Raw genomic sequence first — 22,688 nt, forward strand, 5'->3', positions numbered from 1 at the left:
GAACAGAAATCAAGGAATATGAAAAGTGTCTATCAATAGAGAACATCAACCAAACCAAGAGCATATTCTTCCAAAACATCAACAAAATTAATTAGCCTCTACCAGCCTAACTACAAAAAACGAGAAATGACACAAATTAGTAATATCAGAAATGAAAAAGGGAGCATTACTGAAGATTCCATGGGCATTAAAACCATAATAAATGAACAACATAATGCCCATAAATTTGATAACCTAGATAAAATGAATTAATTCCTTGAAAGACACAATCTGCCAAAATTCACAGAAGAAGAAACAGAGAATCAGAATAGGCCTTCTTCTATTAATTAAATTGAATCAACTTTCCAGAACAGAAAGCACCAAGCCAAAATGTATTCACTGGAAAATTCTACCGAAAATTTAAAGAAGAAATGTACAATCCTCCATGACCTTTTTCAGAATATAGAAGCAGAGGAAATACTTTCTAACTTATCCCCAAAGTGTCAGTATTATCCCAATACCAAAACCAGACAGAGTCATAGCCCCAACCACTGTGGATTGTGGCCTCTGTCCCCATTTAACGGGGAAGGCTGGTGAGAACACCTGGAAGTTGCTTAACCCAGTAACAGTCAAGCTGACTGGACGGTGGGCAGAACTGATAACCTTCAGAGCAAAGCCAGTACTGGCACGGAGAATTCCCCTGCTAATACCAAGGCAGGGGAGTTAATTTATATTCCCATCCACTGTGGAGACTGTATCCAAGGCCCTTCCAACTGATCATTCTATACAGGAAATTTTGGGAGTTGCCTGAGGTAGGCCCTCCCATTCCCACCCAGGGATAAGAGCTGAGAAGAGATGGCTTCCAGCCACATCTGACAAGAAAGACTAGAGAGAATACCTGGAATCTCTATAACCAAGCAAATCTGGTGCTTAGTAGCAGGTGAGCAAAGCTGATTGCTCTCAAAGCTAAACAAGCACTGAGCATGGATAGTTCTCCTGATATACCTATGCAAGGGGGTAATTAATTCATAGCCTCACCTGCTGCTGAGTGTAGATTCCAGGCTCTCTCAACTGGAAAGTTTGTTCAGGAAAATTTGGGAGTAGTCTCAGGTGGGCCCTCCAAGATCTGCCCAGGCCAGAAAGCCAGGACTCGTTCCCACCTGCAGTGGAGCATGGTTCCCAGTCACATCTGACAGGAAGGGCTAATGAAAACACCTGTAAGCTGTTGAAAAACCCTTAAACAGCATTTAAGCCAAGAGGTGAGAGATAGAGATGATTGCCCACTGAGCAAAGGTAGTGGTACAGTACATACAGGGAAATTGAGGCATGGGTTGTCTTGAGTCAGAAGCATAAAGAGCCTTACGGCCTTGGAGCTGCTCCTCTTTCCGTGTCTGGGCAAGAAAACGAATTCATAGTTCCCTTTATTGCTCAATAAAGCCTTCAGCCTGCACCACAAGGGAACCTTAACCAGTGCACACAGGAAGCTGTGTAGCCTATCCAAAAGCCTGCTTACAGTGACACTTGAACAGAGAACATAACCTGTGATTTCCTTGTCTACTAATCAAAAGTAATGCCCTCATCTGACCAGTATATTCAGTGAAAGACCTTGCCTAATTCATGTTTCCAAACAATGAGCCATGAAGACCCTGAGTTCTGCCCAGATGCCTCATCACAGCAGTAAAATTAACTCATAGCCCCACCTACTGGTATATATATATATGGTTCATCACTTTTATATAACACCCGGTCCTCATCCTAACAAGTGCTTTAGTTAATACCCATCACTCATCTAGCCCATCTCCCACCCACCTCCCTCCATCAACCTGCAGTTTGTTCTCTATCATTAAGAGTCCTCGGGGCGCCTGGGTGGCGCAGTCGGTTAAGCGTCTGACTTCAGCCAGGTCACGATCTCGCGGTCCGTGAGTTCGAGCCCCGCGTCGGGCTCTGGGCTGATGGCCCAGAGCCTGGAGCCTGTTTCCGATTCTGTGTCTCCCTCTCTCTGCCCCTCCCCCGTTCATGCTCTGTCTGTCTCTCTCTGTCCCAAAAATAAATAAAAAACGTTGAAAAAAAAAATTAAAAAAAAAAAAATAAAAAAAAAAAAAGAGTCCTCTCCTGTGGTTTGTTTTCTTTCTTCTCTTCCTCCTTTCCTATATGTTCATCTGTTTTGTTTCTTAAATTCCACACATGAGTGAAATCATATGATATTTTTCTTTCTCTGAATGTCTTATTTCACTTAGCATAATACATTCTAGTTCCATCTACACCATTGCAAATGGCAAGATTTCATTCTTTTTGAAGGCCGAGTAATAATCCATTGTATATATATATATATATATATATATATATATATCCATCTTCTTTAAAAATTCTCAAAAAAATACTAGCAAATCTAATGCAGCAGCACCTTAAAAGGATTGTTTGCCATGATCAATTAAAATTTATACATGGGATGCAAGCATGATTCAATATACACAAATAAAAAAACAAATTATATGAATAAAATGTAAGAAAAATTATAATTTTTAATGTTTATTTATTTTTGATAGAGAGAGACAGAGCACAAGTGGGGAAGGGGCAGAGAGAGAGAGGGAGACAGAGAATTCGAAGCAGGCTCCAGGCTCTGAGCTGTAAGCACAGAGCTCAATGCGGGGCTTGAACTCAAGAACTGCAAGGTCATGACCTGAGCCAAAGTCATATGCTTAACTGACTGAGGCACCCAGGCAACGCATATGTAAGAAAAAAATTATAGATCATCTCAATAGACACAGAAAAATCATTTGACAAAATTTAACATCTGTTCATGATAAAACTTAACAAATTAGATATAGTAGGCATGTACCTCAAAATAATAATGGCCATATATGATAAATTCACAGCAAATATCACATTCAGTGATGAAAGTTGGGAAGCTTTTCCTTTAGGATTAGGAATTAAGGGAGTCCAATCTCACCACTCCTATTCCACAGCGTGCTGAAAGCCCTTGCCAGAGAAATCAGGCAAGAAAAGGAAATAAAGCATGAGAATTGGAAGGAAGAAATAGAATTGTCTCTGTTTTCAAATGAGATAATTTCATATATACTAAATCCTAAAGAACCCACGAAAAAGCTGTTAAATCTAATCAATGAATTCAGTAAGTACAGAATACAAAATCAACTTATAAAGAAGAGCAGCTTTTCTATACACTAACGAAAAATCATGAAAAGAGGTAAAAAAATACATTTTACAATGGCATCAAAGACAATAAAATAGTTAGGAATAAACTTAACAAAGAAAGTGTAAAATCTCTACTCTAAAAATTACGAGACATTGATCTACAAAATCGAACATGACACAAACAAATGGAAGGATATAGCAAGTTCATGGATTAGAAGAATTAACATTGTTAAAACAGTAATACTACCAAAAGCCATCCATAGATACAATGCAATCCCTATCAAAACTCCAAAGACAGTTTTTAAAGAAGTAGAAAAACTCCTAAAATTTGTATGGAATCACAAAAGACCCCAAATTGCTAAAACTATCATGAGAAAAAAAAAAAAGCAGGAGGAATCATACTTCCTGATTTCAAAGCTATACTATAAATGTTAGTAATCAAAACAGTATGGTACTGGCATAAAATCAGAAATATACGTCAATGGAACAGAACTAAGAACTCAGAAATAAACCCAAGCTTATATGGTCAACTAAGATTTGACAAGGAAGCCAAGAATACTTGATGGAGAAAAGACAGTCTTTTTGATAAATTGTGCTGGGGAAATTAGATATTTGCATGTAAAAGAATGAAACTAGACCTCTCTCTTACACCACACACAAAACTTAACTCAAAAAAATGAAGGACTTAAATATAAGACCTGAAACCATGAAGTTTCCAGGAGAAAAAATAGGCATAAAGCTCCTTGACATAGGTCTTGCAAAAAAAAATTTTTTTTGATATGACACCTAAAGCACAAGCAACAAAATAAAAAATAAAAAAGTGTAACTACATCAACTTTTAAATCTTTTTGCAAATCACAAGAAACACTCAATATAGTGAAAAGAAAACTTATAGATCGGGAAAAATATTTACAAACCATATATCTGATACAGAGTTAATATCCAAAATATGTAAAAACTCACACAACTCAATAGTAAAAATACCCAAATAATTCAATTAACAAATAGACAGAAGAGCTGAATAGGCATTTTTTTCCAAAGATGATATATGAATGCCTGTCAGGTACATGAAGTGATCACTAGTCATTAAAGAAATGCAAATCAAACCCACAATGAGATATCACCTCACAGTTGTTAGAATGGCCATCACTAAGAAGATAAGAGATAACAAGTTCTGGAGAGGATGTGGAGAAAAGCGATTTACTTTGCACTGTTGTTGATTGTAAGCTTGTATAGTCATTATGGAAAACAGTATGAAGGATTCTCAAAAATTTAAAAATACAACTAAAATAAGATCTATCAATTCTACTTTGGGGAATATATCCAAAATAAATGCAAACACTTACTCAAAAAGATGTTTGCACCCTATTTTGATAGCAGAATTATTTACAATAGCCAAGACATGGAAACAACCTAAGTGTTCATCAATGGGTGAATGAATAAAGATGATAGATAGATAGATAGATAGATAGATAGATAGATAGATCAGCTATAAAAGAAACAAATAAATCCTGCCATTTGTGACAACGTGGATGGACCCTGACCCTGAGAGCATTCTGCTAAGTGAAATAAGTCAGAGAAAGACAAATATTATACAATCCCGCTTACATGTAAAATTACAAAAAAACTAAACTAAACTAAAACACACAGAAAGAGATCAGATTAGTAGTTACCAGAAGATAGGAGTTGGGGAGGGTGAATTGGAAGAAGGTGGTCAAAAGGTACATGCTTCCACTTATAAGATAAATAAGTGCTAGGGATGTAATGTATAGCATGATGACTATAGTTAACACTGCTGTATGATATATATGAAAGTAGTTAAGAGAATAAATCCTAAGAATTCTCAAACAAAATAAAACAACATACTCTCAGCCAACTAGGAATAAAAGAGAACTCCCTCACCTTGATTAAGAACATCTACAAAAAACTACAGGTAACGTCATACATAATGGTGAGAAACTAGAAGCTTTCTTGCTAAAATCAGGAACAAGGTAGGATGTCCCTCTCATGAAACCTTCTATATTATACTGAAAGTCCTAGATAATGCAATAATAAAGGGAAATAAAAGATATGTGAATTAAAAAGATAGAAATGCACCTGGCTTTGTTTGCAGGTGATATATTTATCTATGTAGAAAATCCAAAAGAATTAATCAGCTTTTTGAAAGAATAAGCAAGTATAGCAAAGTTGCAGGATACAATATCAACATATTAAAATCAATTGCTTTCCCTCATACCAGCAATGAACAAGTAGAATTTGAAATTAAAAACAATACCATTTACATTAGTGCCCCCCTATGAAATACTGAGGTATAAATCACAATATGTACAAGGTACATATGATGAAAACTGAAAAGCTCTGATGAAGGGAATCAAAGAACTAAATAAATGGAGAGATATTCCATGTTCATAGAATAGGAAGACTCAAAATTGTCAAGCTGCTAGTTCTCCTTAACTTGATTCAATGGAATCCCTATCAAAATCTCAGCAAATTATGTCAGGATATAGAAAAATTAATTCTAAAGTTTAAATGAACAGGTAAAATATTCAGAATTATCAATTCAATATTAAAGTAGAATGACAAAAGCAGATAAATGACACTACCTGATATCAAGACTTACTAAAAAGCTATTATTACTTATAGTATTAGTTACTATAGAGCTGTTTGTTACCCTAAAGTAATTAAAGCACTGTGGTATTGGTGAAAGAATAGACAGATGGTGGAGGAAGATGGAGGTGGACTAGGAAGACGGTAGGCTCAACTCATCCCATGAATACAACTAGATAACTATCAAATCAACCTAAATACCCCAGAAATTGACCTGAAGACTGGCAGAAGAAACTCCACAACTAAAGTTAGAGAATAGGCCATATCAAAGAGGGCAGAAACACAGTGGGCAGCAAAGCAGACCACAGGTCATCTATGGGAAGGAGGTCATTACAAGAGTGGAGAGGAGAGAAACAAACCCTCACACTGGGGACCCTATATGGGGATGACGAATTCCCATAACATTTGGCTTTGAAAACTAGATAGCCTGAATTTTGTGACTTCTTAAACCTAGTGGGACTTAAAGCCTGGAATTTAAAAAAATAATCAGGCTTATCAGGCACATGAAAATATGCTCAACATCATGCATCATCAAGGAAATACAAATCAAAACTACAATGAGAGATCACCTCACACCTGTCAATATGGCTAAAATTAATAACACAAGAAACAATAGGTGTTGGTGAAGATGTGGAGAAAGTGGAACCCTCTTGCACCATTGGTGGGAATGCAAACTGGTGTAGCCACTCTGGAAAACAGTATGGAGGCTCCTCAAAAAGTTAAAAATAGAAAGTCACTTGGGTGACTCGGTTAAGCATCTGACTCCTGGTTGTGGCTCAGGTCATTATCTCATGGTGTGTTTGAGCCCCACATAGGGCTCTTTGTGGACAGTGCGAAGCTTGCTTGAGATTCTCACTCCCTTTCTTTCTGCCCCTCCCCTGCTCAACTCTTTCTGTCTCTCTCTCAAAAATAAATAAAGTTAAAATTTTTTTAATTAAAAAATAAGAATTAACCTATGATCCAGCAATTGCATACTAGGTATTTACCCAAGGGATACAAAAATACTAATCCAAAGGGATACATGCACCCTCATGTTCATAGCAGCATTATCAACAGCAGCCACATTATGGAAAGAGCACACATGTCCATTGACTGCTGAATAGATAAAGACGAGGTGGTATATACATAGATTGAAATATTACTTAGCCATAAAAAGAATGAAATTTTGCCATTTGCAATGATGTGGGTGGAGCTAAGGAGTATTACGCTAAGTGAAATAAGTCAGAGAAAGACAAATACCATATAATTTCACTCATATGTGGAATTTAAGAAATAAAACAAATGATCATAAGGGTAAAAGAGAGAGAGAGAGAATAAAACCAAGAAACAAACAAACGCTTAACTATAGAGAACAAACTGGTGGTTACCAGAGGGAGGTAGGTGGGGGGCTGGATTACATAGGTGATGGGGATTAAGGAGTGTATTTGTTGTGATGAGCTCTGGATATTGTATGTAGGTGTCAAATCATCAAATTGTACACCTGAAACTAATATTACACTGTATGTTAACTAACAAGAATTTAAATAAAAACTAAAAATTTGGGGCACCTGGGTAGCTCAGTCGATTAAGGGTCTGACTTCAGCTCAGGTCATGATCTCGTGGTTTGTGAGTCTGAGCCCTGCATCGGGTTCTGTGCTGACAGCCCAGAGCCTGGAGCCTGCTTCTGATTCTGTCTCCCTCTCTCTCTGCCCCTCTTCTGCTTGCTTGCTTTCTCTCTCAAAAAAGTGAATAAACATTAAACAATTAAATAAAAACTAAAAATATATAAATATATAAATAAAAAAAATCACTGACAAAAAAGTCAGTAGGCTTGGTTCTGGGAGAGCCTGGAGGGTTATAGTAAGATGAGTCACCACCCTTCTTTTCTTTTTAAGTTTATTTATTGAGAGAGAGAAAGAGAGGGAGAGAGAGAGAAAGAGCACAAGCAGGGGAGGGGCTGAGAGAGAGGGGGAGAAAGAATCCCAAGCAGTCTCCATGCTGTCAGTGAAGAGCCCAATACAGGGCTCAAACTCATGAACCATGAGATCAAGAACCTGAACCAAAATCAAGAATTGGATGCTTAATCGACTGAGCCACCCAGGCTCCCTGAGTTACCACACTTCTATAGATAGGTTGACAAACAGCTAGTGGAGATATACCATAGAAGCATCAGTTTGAAAAATGCTTTTGGCCTACAGGAAGGAAAGTTATTTACTAATCTCAGAGCCTTTCTTGGAAGTTCACTGAGGGACTTCTCCAGGATCAAAGGAACTGGCAGGTACCATTTCCCTCCCCTACCCCCCTCCCCAGCTAAACACACAACCACCTGCAGGAACGAGCACAGCACTGGAATTCATTACCTAACTTGCTTTCACCAAGCCCTGCCTCCCTTGCTTCCACAGATCTACCATTTCCAATCACACTTGCTTGAGTCCCAGTGCTGTGGGTCCCCTTCCTCAGAAGACAAGTGCAAACCTTGCCAACACCAGATCTCCAGACTTGTGCATTTTGCAGGGACACAGTTCCAGCACCGGCAGTGGTAGGCCCCGTGGAAGAGAGACACACACCTTCTTAAAATTGCAGGCCCAACCATGAGCACTGTACAGACACACATTGGCCAACCCTGGTCCCAGTGGCCATTGCAGCAGGTCTCATTTCTCATTGAGAAGTTGAGATCATTTCTCAATTTCTGAGTCTGCAAGCAGACTGGCATGAACCTTGTTAAAACTTCAATTCCCACCCCACCCTGGCCTACTTCTGGCAGCGGTAGCACATACTCTCCAATACACTCTTGGCTGAAGCCCATTCAAAGCAGTGCCACAAGCCTGGAAGTGTGCCAGCAGCCCCAACAGGGGCCAACAACACTCCAAAGTGACTCCTTTCTTGAAGTAAAAGAAAAATAACCACACAGACCAGTGAATCAGAGGCCCAGAAGTGGGCTGGGAGCACAGCTGGTCAGATTGCAGGCCCTGCCAAACAATGAAAACTTCTCAGGGAAAAACACAAGAAAAGTGTCCTGTAGTTTGGCGTTACCGTATCTCTGGCAAATGCATGGTCTGACTCAAAGCAAGACCAATGGAGCTCCAGACTGGTCCTCTAATGAAACAGGGACCACAAACATTCCCCACGATAGGTAAAGAGAGCAACTGGAGATGAAAACATGGCGAAGATACAACAGTAGGGTGAATGCAATGCACATAGGAGACATCCCTGAAGCACCAACTTCTGGTAAAGCATGGCAGGGCACTGTAAGACTTCTTCATCAGCACATTACTTCTAAGAGCAGGAGACGTAGCTGACTTTCCTAACACAGAGAAAGGGACTCAGAGAGTTAGACAAAATTATAAGACAGAAGAGTTTGTCCCAAGTGAGAGAACAGAACAAAAATCACAGCAAGAGATCTAAGCAAAAAGGAAATAAGTGATATTTCTGATAGAGAATTTAAAATAATGATCATAAAGATACTCACTGTACTTGAGAAAAGAGTGGAGGACATCAGTGAGAATCTTAAAAATATGAAAAAGAACAAATCATAGATGAAGAACACAATAAATGAAAATAAAAAACACACAAAATAAATAGTAGGCTAGAGAAAGCAGAGGAATGAATTAGCAAGCTGGGAGACAGAGTAATAGAAAGTAATCAAGCTGAGCATCTGAGAGAAAAAAATTTATGCAAAATGAGAATAGACAGGGAACTCAGTGAGTCCATCAAGCATAATAAATTTTGCATTAAAGGGATCCCAACAGAAGAGAGGAAAGGGAACAAAAATTTATTTGAAGAAATAATAGCAGAAAACTTCCCTAATCTAGGGAAGGAAACATATTCAGGTCAAGAAGGCACAGAGGAGGTGCCTGGGTGGCTCAGTGGGTTAAGCGTTTGCTTCAGTTCAGGTCATGATCTCATGGTACGTGGGTATGAGCCCCACATTAGGCTCTGTGCTGACAGCTCAGAGCCTGGAGCCTGCTTCAGATTTGTGTGTCCCTCTCTCTCTGTCCCTCCCCTGCTTGACTGTCTCCCTCTGTCTCTCAAAATAAATAAACATTAATAAGGTTTTAATTTAAAAAAATGAAAAAAAGAAGGCACAGAGATATTTCAACAAAATTAACCTAAGGAGGTCCACACAAAGACATAGAAATTAAGATGGCAAAAAGTAGTGATAAAGAAAATATTTTAAAGCAACAAGAGAAAAGAAGACAGTTACATACAAGGGAACCTGATAAGGCTATCAGCTGATTTTTCAGCAGAATCCTTATAGGCCAGAAGGGAGTGGCCTGATATATTCAAAATGATGAAAGGAAAAAAACTGCAGACAAGAATACTCTATCCAGGAAAGCTAAATTCAAACTAGAAGGAGAAATAAAACATTTCCCAGAAAAACAAAAGCTAAAGGAGCTCATGACCACCAAACCAGTCCTATGAGAAATGTTAAAGGGGCCTCTTTTATTGGAAATGAAAGACCATAAGCAAGAGTAAGAAAAGTAGGAAGCACAAAAGCAGTAAAAATAAGTATATGTATTAAAATCAGTCAAGAGACTCACAAAATAAAATATGTAAATTATGACACCATACACTTAAAATGTGAAGAGGAGAGAAGTTAAGAATGGGTTCAAATTTAAGTGACCATCAACTTGATATACACTGCCATATACAGAAGATCTTATATACAAATAAAATGGTAACCACAAATCAAAAATCGGTAATAGATATATAAAAAATAAAGAGAAAGGTATCTAAGTATATCAATAAAGAAAGCCAGCAAGTTGTGATAAAAGAGAGCAGGACAAGAAAGGAACAGAGAAGAACTACAGATAAACCACAAAACAAGTAACAAAATGGCAGTAAAATATATCTATCAATATTGACTATGAATGTAAATGGAATAATGCTCTAATAAATACGGGTAATGGATTGGATACAAAAGAAGACCCACATATATGCTGCTTACAAGAGACTCATTTAAGATGTAATGATACATTCAGACTGACAGTGAGGGGATGGAGTAATACCTATCATTCATATGGATGTCAAAAGAAAACCAGAGTAGCAATATGTATATCAGAAAAGAACAGATTTTAACACAGACTATAAAAGAGACAAAAAAGAACACTATACAATAATAAAGGGGATAATCTAATAAGAAGATAATGACAATTGTAAATATTTAGGCACTCAACATGAAGGCAACCAAATGTATAAAACAGTTAATAACAAACTTAAAGTAACTAATTGGTAGTAATATAATAATAGTAGGGGAACTTAACCTCACATCAATGAACAGATCATTGAAACAGAAATTCAGTAAGGAAACAGTTTTGAATGATGGATTTGATGGACCAGGTGAATTTAACAGATTGGACCAGGTGGATTTAACAGATACATTCAGAACAGTCCATCATTAAAAAGCAGAATACACATTATTTTCAAATGCACATGGAATATTCTCTAGAATAGTTAGATAGGCCACAAAACAAGTCCAAACAAATCCAAAAAGACCAAAGTCTTACCATGCATCTTTTCTGACTACAATGCCATGAAACTAGAAATCAAACACAAGAAAAAATATGGAAAGCCACACATACATGGAGGTTAAATAACATGCTACTAAACCATGAACGGATCAATGAAAAAATCAAAAAGAAAATTAAGAAAATATATGGAGAGAAATAAAAAATGAAAACACAACAGTTTAAAATCTTTGGGATGGAGCAAAAGCTATTCTAAGAGAGAAATTTATAGCAATAGAGGCCTAACTCAAGAAACAAACAAACAAAAAACCTCAAATAAACAACATAATATTATACCTAAAGGAGCTAGAAAAAGAACAAACAAAACCAAAAACCAGCACAAGGAAGGGAATAAAGATCAGAGCAGAGATAAACAATATAAGAACTAAACAAATACACAACAAAATAGCACATATCAATGAAACCAAGAGCTGGTTCTTTGAAAAAAAAATCAACGAAACTGATAAAACTTATCAAAAAAAAGGACTCAAATAAGCAAAATTAGAAAAGGAAGAGGATAAATAACAACCAACACCACAGAAATACAAACAACAAGAAAATGTGAAAACCTATATGCCAAAAAGTTAGACAACCTAGAAGAAATGGATAAATTCCTAGAAACATATAAACTACCGAAACTGAAGGAAGAAATAGAAAAATTGAACAGACTGATTTCCAACAATGAAATTGAATCAATAGTCAAAAACTCTCAATGAACAGAAGTCTAGGACTAGATGGATTCACATACAAATTCTAACAACAACTTAAGAGTATTTCCAAAAAAATATAAGATGAAAGAGAACTTCCAAATTCACTCTATGAGGCCACCATTAACCTGACACCAAAACTAGATAAAGACTTCACCAAAAAAGGAGAATATAGGCCAATATATCTGATGAACATAGATGCAAAAATCGACACAGTATTGGCAAACCAAATCCAACAATACATTTAAAAAACCATTCACTACAATTAAGTGGGTTTTATTCCCAACATTCAAGTATGGTTCAATATCCTCAAATCAACCAACGTGATACATCACCTCAACAAGAAAAAAAAGGATAAAAAGTATATGATCATTTGAGTAGATGTAGAGAAAGCATTTGACAAAGTACAATATCCATTCGTGATAAAAAAAAAAAATACCCTCAACAAAGTAGATTCAGAGGGAGCATACCTGAACGTAATAAAGGCCATATAAGAAAAACTCACAGCAAACATCATACTCAATGGGGAAAACCTGAGAACATTTCCCCTAAGGGCAGGGACAAGACAAGTATGTCCACTCTCATCACATTTATTCAACATAGTACTAGAAGTCCTAGCCACAGAAGTCAGACAACAAAAAGAACTAAAAGGCATCCAAATTGATAAGGAAGAAGTAAAATTTCTACTATTACAGATGACATGAAATTATATATAGAAAACCCTGGGGCGCCTGGGTGGCTCAGTCGGTTGAGCGTCTGACTTCAGCTCAGGTCATGGTCTTGTGGTATGTGAGTTTGAGCCCTGCATCGGGCTCTGTGCTGACAGCTCAGAGCCTGGAGCCTGCTTTGGATTCTGTGTCTCCCTCTCTCTCTGCCCCTCCCCGCTCATGCTTTGTCTCTCTTTCTGTCAAAAATAAATAAACATTAAAAAAATTAAAAAAAGAAAACCCTAAAGACTTCATGAAAAAACTACTAGAATCTATTAATAAATTCAGTAAAGTCACGATTCAAAATCAATGTGCAGAAATCTGTTACATTTCTATACACTAATGATAAATCAGTACAAAAAAAATTAAGAAAACCATCCCATTTACAATTACACCAAAAATAATAAAATATCTAGGATCAAACTTCACAGAAGTGAAAATCTTGTACTCTGAACACAATAAAACATTGATGAAAGAAATTGAAGATGACAGAAACAAATGGAAATTTATCCCATGCTCATGAACTGGAAGATCAAATATTGTTACAATGTCCATACTACCCAAGGTAATCTACATATTCAATTCAATCCCTCCCAAAATACCACTGGCATTTTTCACAGAACTAGAACAGTTTTAACTTTGTATGGAAGCACAAAAGACCCTGAATAGCCAAAGCAATCTTGAAAAGGAAAACCAAAACTGGATGTATTTCAAGTTATAGTACAAAGCTGTAGTAACCAAAAGAGTATGGTACTCACACAAAAATAGACACATAGATCAATTGAACATAAAAGAAAGCCCAGAAATAAACCTATGATTATATGGGCAATTAATCTATGACAAAGGAGGCAAGAATATACAATGGGAAAGAGAGAGTCTCTTCAAAAAATGGTGTTGGAAAAACTGTACAGCTACATGCAAAGGAATGAAACTGGACCACTTTCTTACACGATACACAAAAATAAACTCAAAATGAATTAAAGACCTAAACATGAGACCCGAAATCACAAAAATCCTACAAAATACCACAGGCAGCAATTTCTCTGATATCAACCATAACAACATATTTCTAGCTATATCTCCTGAGGCAAGAGAAACAAAAGCAAAAATAAACTACTGGGACTACATTCCAATAAAAATCTTATGCACAATAAAGGAAACAATCAACAAAGCAAAAATACCACTACTGAGTGAAAGAAGATATTTCCCAATGACACATCCCATAAAGGGTTAGTATCTAAAAAAATACAAAGAACATTTACAATTAAGCACCAAAAAAAGCCCCCCACAAATAATCAAATTAAAAAATGGGAAGAAGGCATTTCTCCAAAGACTACAAATAGTCAAGAGACACACGGAAAGATTCTCAATATCTCTAATCATCAGGGAAATGCTAATAAAAAACCCCAAGGAGATATCACCTCACACCTGTCAGAATGGCTGAAATAAAAACCACAAAAAACAACAAGTGCCGGCAAGGATGTCTAGAAAAAGGAACATTTGTGCACTGTTGCTGGGAATGCAAATTGATGTAGCCACTGTGGAAAACAGTATGGAGCTTTCTCAAAAAATTAAAAACAAAATTACCATATCATCCAGTAATTCCACTATTGGGTATCTATCCAAGGAATATGAAAACATTAATTCAAAAAGATTATGCACCCTTTTGTTTAATGCAGCATTAATTGCATTAAGCCAAATAATGGAAGCCACCAAAGTGTCTATCAATGAATGGATAAAGAAGATATGGTATATATTTATAATGGAATATTACTCCCCCCAAAAAGGATGAGATCTTGCCATTTGTGACATAGATGGCTTTAGAGGATATTATTCTAAGTGAAATAAGTCAGTTAAAGGAAGACAAATACTATATTATTTCACTTATATGTGGAATTTAAGAAACAAAACAAAGGAACAAAGGAAAAAGTGACAAACCAAAAAACAGATTCTTAAATATAGAGAACATTCTGATGATTATAAGAGAGTAGGTGGGGGTAGATGGGCGAAATAGGTGAAATGGATTAAGAGTACACTTATCATGATGAGTACTGATTACTGTATAGAATTGTTGAATCACTATATTATACACCTGAAACTAGTATAACACTGCATGTTAACTATACAGGAATTATTTTTTAAAGCGATGGAGAAATATATATTATACAAATAGTAGTCAAAAGAAAACTGGTGGGGGTGCTTGGATGGCTTGGTTGGTTAAGGTCTGACTCTTGATACTGGTTCAGGTCATGATCTTGCAGTTGTGATATTGAGTCCCACATCAGTCTCTGTGCTGAGCATGGACTCTGCTTGGAACTTTCTCTCTCTCTGCCTCTCCCCTGCTTGCACACTGTCTCTCTCAAAATAAATAAATAAACATTAAAATAAGAAAACCATGGGATTCCTGGGTGGTTCAGTTGGTTAAGCATCTGACTTCAGCTTAGGTCATGATCTCACAGTCATGAATTCGAGCCCTATGTCAGGATCTGAACTGACAGCTCAGAGCCTGGAGCCTGCTTCAGATTCTGTGTCTCCCTCTCTCTTTGCCTACCCCTTGCTCATGCTCTGTCTCTCTCTCAAATATAAATAAATATTAAAAAATAATAAAAAATATAAAAATAAAACTGTTGTAGCAATATTAATTTCATAAAAGTAGTCAAAACAAAGAATTTTATCAGAGACAAGTAGGGACATAACATTTAACAAAAAGTAAATAAATGAGTCATTTATGATACAAAAAAATAACACACCTAACTATATGCACCCAAAAACAGAATTTTAAAATTTATAATCCTAAAACTGATAGATCTGAAAAGAAAATTAATGTAAAATCATAATTGGAGACTTCAACACTTCACTTTCAGTAATTTATATGGTAAATAGGTACACATTTTGAATATAGAAAGAGATTTTCAGACCAGGATGGCAACAAGGAACATTCTGAACTCCCTACCTCCATGGGCACACCAAATTAACAACTTTTTATAGAGCAATTTCTCCTGAAGAACTAAGGGCTGACTGAACAGCTTCTGCATAACAAAAGATAGAATGGCAAGAAATATAGAGACATGGTAACAAAGGGAATCCCCACCCCTGAAGTTTAGAATCACAGTGGGGAGGAATAGTAATCAAGGTCTGAGAGAAGATTCATCAGCCTGGGGCACAGATAAAAAGCCCCAGTTTAAAAGAGCAACTGGTATATGAAAGATTCAGCTTTAGAACCCTGCCAAATGTGGGGGAACTGATGAAACTCTCTCTAAGTTAAAGGGGCTGATGAGCACACAGTTTACACTCTTCTTCCACCTTTATAGCACAGATGGGAACAGGGTTCTGGATGCCATAGTTGGTCTCCCACCTCAGAGAGCACTGGGCCTCCAGTCCACACCAGCCCTGGACACCCCGGGGCACAGAAAAAATATATAATTCAAATGAGGAACTACAATATAAATGAACTAGCCTTTGAAACCTGCAAGATGGCAGTGGAACTGCTGAGTTGGAGGAGCTAGTGAGAACCACAGGTTACATTCTCCCTCTACCTTGATATCATGGGTGGGAGCACGGTTCAGGTGTCCTAACCAGCCTATTGCCTTAATGAGCCCGAGGCCCTTAAACCACACCAGTCCCAGCTGTCCCACCAAGGTGGCCCCAGGACACACTTAGTGCTCACTATAGCCCCAGCCATTCTTCCAAGGTAATACAGGCAAAAATCAATGCAGAACACTCTAGGCCCACACCATTTAGCTTCAGATGGGCACCCCCAGTGCAGAGCACTCTGGGATGTCTCAGTTTACATCTGCTTTGGCTCTAGCTACCCACCTGGGTGCTCCTTGAATGGATCACCCTAAGAAACTTCAGCCTATGCCTGCCTCAGTTCCAGTCTCCCCACCAGGGCACACTCTAGCTGGACATCCCAAGACACCCTAGATTGCACACACTTCAGCTGTTCTGACAGGGATCCCTATGCATGAAGCACCCAAGGGCTTCTCAGCCCATTCCCCCTCTCAGTTTCACCTGCTCCACCAAAGAACACTCTGTATGGAGATTATCGAAACACCTAGGCTTGCACTGACTTCAGCTCCAGTGGTCTTGCCAGGATGCCCTCTGAGTGAAGAGTCCTGGGACCACTCTCTAACCCTTGCCCACTTTAAATACAGCTGTTCTGCCAGGGCACTCCCCTGCATTGGGCACCCAGGGACCCCTTGGCCCATGCCCCAACTTGGTTCCAGCTGCCCCACCAGGGAACTCTCTGCATGGAAGTCCCAGAACACCATCATTTTCAACTACTTCAGATTCTGCTTTCCTACAAAAGTGACTTTAGCAGATACAGCCCTGAGACTCCCAGCTTGCCTCCACTTCAGCTTTAGCAGTAATATCAACTCTGCAGAGAGCCACAGTATTCCCCAGCTGGCACCCACTTCTGCTTCAGCTATCCTGCCAGGATGCCCTTTGCTTATAGAGCCCCAGGACCCCCCATAGCCTGTACCCATATCAGATTCAGCTGTGCTTACAGGGCACCTGGTGCACAGAGGGCAAGGATCATATTGGCCCATGCCCAGTTCACTTTTAGCTGTCTTGCCAGGGCACACACTGTTCAGTGAACCCCAGGGCCCTTCAGGTTGAACACACTATGGCTTATTGCTGTCCCACCAGACACTTCCCCACGGAGAGTCACAGTACTAACCCAACACACACCCACTTCAGCTTTGACCATCCCACTAGGACAGCTCCAACACAGAGTACCCCTTACCCCCAGCAAATACTAACCACAGCTCCAGCCACTAGCAAAAGTTACCAGGCACATACAGTCTACAAAGGGGATAACCATGCACAAAACCATTCCTTCAAGATTAGGAGCAGTAGCTGCTTGGCTAAACCACAGAAACACAGAAAGCAAAGTAAAAAAAGAAAAGGAAAACCAAGGAATATTCTCAAATGAAGACACAAGCCAAAACCTTAGGAAAAGATACAAATATAACATGGATAATCAATATGCCTGGTAAAGAGTTTGAAGTAATGGTTGTAGGAATGCTCACTGGACTAGAGTAAAGAATAGATGAAAATAAATAGCTTCAGCAAAAAATTAATAAATATATTAAAAAGAAACAATCAGAGTTGAAGAATATAATAACTGAAATGAAAAATATATGGCAAGGAAATAACAGTAGATTAACAGACACAGAAGAATGAATCAGCTATCTGGAAGACAGAGTAATACAAAACAGCAAAACTGAACAGCTAATAATGACACAAACACACACACACAACAACAGCAACAAAAATTGAAATGAGGATAGGATAAGGGATCATTGGGGAAACATTAAATGAAAAAAACATTTGTATCATAGGTGTACAAGAAGAAGAAGAAGAAGAAGAAGAAGAAGAAGAAGAAGAAGAAGAAGAAGGAGGAGGAGGAGGAGGAGGAAAATAGAGATGGAGAAAGAGGTATAAAGCTTATTTGAAGAATTAATAGCTGAAAACCCTAAGGAAAAAATAGATATCGAGGTTCAGGAAGGACAGAGTTCTAAACAAGATGAACCCAAAGAGGTCCACACCACAACACATGATAATTAAAATGTCACAGATTAAAGATGAAGAGAGAATATTAAAGAAGTAAGAGAGAAGCAAAAAAGTTATATGCAATGAAATACTCATAAGGGTATCAGCTGATTTTCCAACAGAAACTTTGTAGGAAAGGAGTGACATGGTAACAAAGTGCCAAGAGGGAAAAAAACCTACAATCAAGAATACTCAACACAACAAGGTTATCATTCAGAACTGAAGGAGAGATCAAGAATTTCCCAAACAGATGTTAAAGAACTCTATCACCATTAAATTGACCTTAGAAAAAATGTTAATAGGAATCCCTTAAGTGGAAAGAAAAAAACCATAAATAGTCATAAGAAAATTATTAATGAAAAGATGTAAAATATGACAACATGTACATAAAACATGGAGAGGGGAGTAAAAAAGAAATGTTTTAAAGATTGTGTTTGAACTTAAATAACTATCAACTTAATATAGACTGCTACACACTTAAAATGTTATATATGAACTTCATGGGAACCACAAACCCATAGCCTATGATAAACACTCACAAAAAAAGATAAAGAAAGCCAAAAATAACATAACGGAGAGACATCAATCACAAAGAAAAAGAGGAAGAAGAAAGGAACAGAAAAATGCTAGAAAAACAACCAGAAATTAAAAAATAAGCAAAATTTCAAAACTATCAATAATAAATTTAAATTGAAGTGGTATAAATGATCTGATAAAAAAAACATAGGGTAGTAGAATGGATAAAATAATGAGACCCATTTGTATGCTGCCCAGAAGAAACTCAGTTCAGACCTAAAGATACATGCACTAAAAATGAAGAGATGGAAAAAGATATTCTATGCAAATAAAAGTGAATTAAGAACTGGGGCAGCAATACTTAAATTAAAAAGCTGTACACACAAAGATGTTAACAACAAAGAGGACACTACATAATGACAAAGGGAACAATCCAACAAGAGAACATAACAATTGCAAATATTTATGAATCCAACATGAGGCACCTAAATATACAAAGACTATTAACAAACAAAGGAGAAAATTGACAGCAATACAATAATAATAGGAAACATTGGCATCCCACTTAATCAATGGATAGATTATTCAGACAGAACAACAAGAAAACATGGGCTTTAAATGACATATTGCATCACATGAAATAACAGGTATATTCAGAATATTCCATCCCAAAGCAGCAGAGTACACATTTTTTCAAGTGCACAAGGAATATTCTTCAGAATAGATCACATTTTAGGCCAAAACACCAACTCTCAAAAATTCAAAAAGATTAAAATTATATCATGCACATTTTCCAACCAAAATGGTATGAAATTAGAAATCAATCACAAGAAAAAATCTGGAAAGAACACAAACATATGCAGGTTAAATAACATGCTACTAAGTCATGATAGGTCAACCAAGAAATCAAAGAAGAAATAAAAAAATACATGGAGACAAGTGAAAATTATAACACGACAATCCACAATATTTGGGATTCAGCAAAAGCTGTTCTAAGAGGGAAGATTATAGCAATACAGGTCTACCTCAAAAACCAAGAAAAACTCAAATAAACAACTTAACTTACAAATAGAAGAGCTATAAAAGAGGAAATAGCAAATCTCAAAGACAGAGAAAAAGAAATAATAAATATTAGAGCAGAAATAAAGAAATAGAGACTTAAATAAACCAATAAAACCAATCAATGAAACCAGGATCTGGTTCTTTGAAAAGATGAACAAATGTTTAGCCAGACACTTCAACAAAAGTAGAGAGGATTAAAATAAATACAATCTGGGGCGCCTGGGTGGCTCAGTCGGTTAAGCGTCCGACTTCGGGTCAGGTCATGATCTAATGGTCCGTGAGTTCAAGCCCCGCGTCGGGTTCTGTGCTGACAGCTCAGAGCCTGGAACCTGCTTCAGATTCTGTGTCTCCCTCTCTCTCTGACCCTCCCCCAGTTCATGCTCTCTCTGTCTCAAAAATAAATAAACATTAAAAAAATAAAAATAAATAAAATAAATAAAATCAGAAATTAAGGAGGAGAAATAACAACCAATACCACAGAAATGCGAAATATTATGAGAAAATATTATGAAAAATATATGCAACTTGAATAACCTAGAAGAAATGCATAAATTCCTAAACACACATAACCTTCCAAAAATGAATGAGGAAAAAATAGAAAATTTGAACAAATTACCAACAATGAAATTTAATCAGTAATAAAAAACTCCCAAGAAACAAAAGACCAGGATCAGAAATATTTGCAGGTGAATTTGACCAAACATAAAGAACACTGATTTCAAACGAATCCTAAAAGGCTAGCATTACCCTGATACCAAATCCAGGTAAGGACACTATGAAAAAACAAACAATCCAAACACTACAGTTCAATATCTCTGATAAACATAGATGCAGAAAACTTCAGCAAATATAAACAAACCAAATTCAACAAATATTTAAAAAATAATTCCCCCCAGTTCATTAGGATTTATTCTGGGAAGACTGGGCTGTATAATATTCAGAAATCAATCAGCATGATATATCTCATTAACAAGAGAAAGAAGAAAAACCATATGATCACTTAAATAGATTCAAAAATACATTTGACAAAATACAACACCAATTCAGATTAAGAACCATCAATAAAGAAGGTTTAGAGTGAACACCCCTCAACATAATAAAGGCCATATATGAAAAACCCATACCTAACATCATACTCAATGGTGAAAAACTGCCAGCTTTTCCTTTAAGATCAAGAATAAGACAGGGCACCTGGGTGGCTCAGTCAGTTAAGGGTCTGACTTCAGCTCAGGTCATGATCTCCCAGTTTGTGGGTTTGAGTCTTGCATTGGGCTCTGTACCAGCAGCTCAGAGCCTGAAGCCTTCTCAGGATTCTGTGTCCTCCTTTCTGTGTGCCCCTCCCGTGCTCGCACTCTGTCTATCTCTCTCTCAAAAATAAACATTTAAAAACTTTTTAAAAAGAATAAGACAGAAATGTACACTTTCAGCATTTTATTCACCATAGTACAAGAAGTAATAAGCCCAGCAATCAGACAAGAAAAATAAATAAAGACATCTAAATTGGTAAGGAAGAAGTAAAACTTTCACTATTTGCAGATGATCTGATTCTATATATAGAAAACCCTGAAGACTTCAACAACAAAAAAACAGAACTCATAAATAAATTCATAAAGTTCTTAGAATACAAAGTTAATATACAGAAATTTGTGTACACTACTTATTAAGAAGCAGAAAGAGAAATTTCAGAAACAATCCCATTTATGTATTTACGTATTTATTATTTTTTAATGTTTATTTATTCTTGAGAGAGAGAGACAGAGCATGAGCAGGGGAGGGGCAGAGAAAGAGGGAGACACAGAATCCGAAGCAGGCTCCAGGCTCTGAGCTGTCAGCACAGAGCCCGATGCAGGGCTCGAACTCAGAAACTGTGATATCATGACCTGAGTTGAAGTCAGACACTCAACCGACTAAGCCATCCAGGTGCCCCCAAAAACAATCCCATTTAAAATTGCACTGAAAAGCATAAAATATCTAGGAACAAATTTAACAAAGGAGCTGAAAGACCTGTACTCCAAAGTCTATAAAACACTGATGAAAGAAATTGAAGATGACACAAACAAATGGACAGAAATTTCATGCCCATGGATTGGAAGAACAAGCATTGTTAAAATGTCCTTACTACCCAAAGTAATTACAGATTTAATGCAATACCTATGAAAATATCAACAGAATTTTTCACAGAAATAGAAAAAATAATACTGAAATTTGTATGGAACTAAAAAGACCCCAGATAGCCAAAACAATTTTGACAAAGAACAAATCTGGAGATATGCCAATCCAAGATTTCAAGATATACTACCAACTGTAGTAACCAAAACAGTATGGCACTGGCACAGAAACAGACCCATAGATCAATGGAACAGGATGAAGACTCCAGAAATAAATCCACAATTACATGATCAATTAATCTATACTAAATGAGGGAAGAATATACAATGGGGAAAAGATAGTCTCTTTAACAAATGGTGTTTGGAAAACAGAACAACTATATGCATATAATGTAACTGGACTATTTTCTTTCACCAGACACAAAAATAAACTAAAAATGGATTAAAGACATAAATGTGAAACACGAAACCATAAAATTCATAGAAGAAAGCATTGGTAGTAATCTCTTTGATATGAGTCATAGAAACATTATTCTACATATATCTGCTTTGGCAAGGAAAACAAAAGCAAAATTAAACTACTAGGAGTGCACCAAAATAAAAATCTTTTGTAAAGCAAATGAAGTTCTTAACAAACAAAAAGACAATGTACCAAGTTGAACAAGATATTTGCAAATGTATCCAATAAGATGTTCATATACAAAATATGTAAATAACTTATAAAACTCAACACCAACGAAACAAATAATCCAATTAAAAATGAGCACAGGGCATGAATAGACATTTTTTTTTTCAAAGAAGACACAC

This window comes from Panthera onca, chromosome X (assembly GCF_046562875.1).
Source record: "Panthera onca isolate mPanOnc1 chromosome X, mPanOnc1 haplotype 2, whole genome shotgun sequence".
NCBI lineage: Eukaryota > Metazoa > Chordata > Mammalia > Carnivora > Felidae > Panthera > Panthera onca.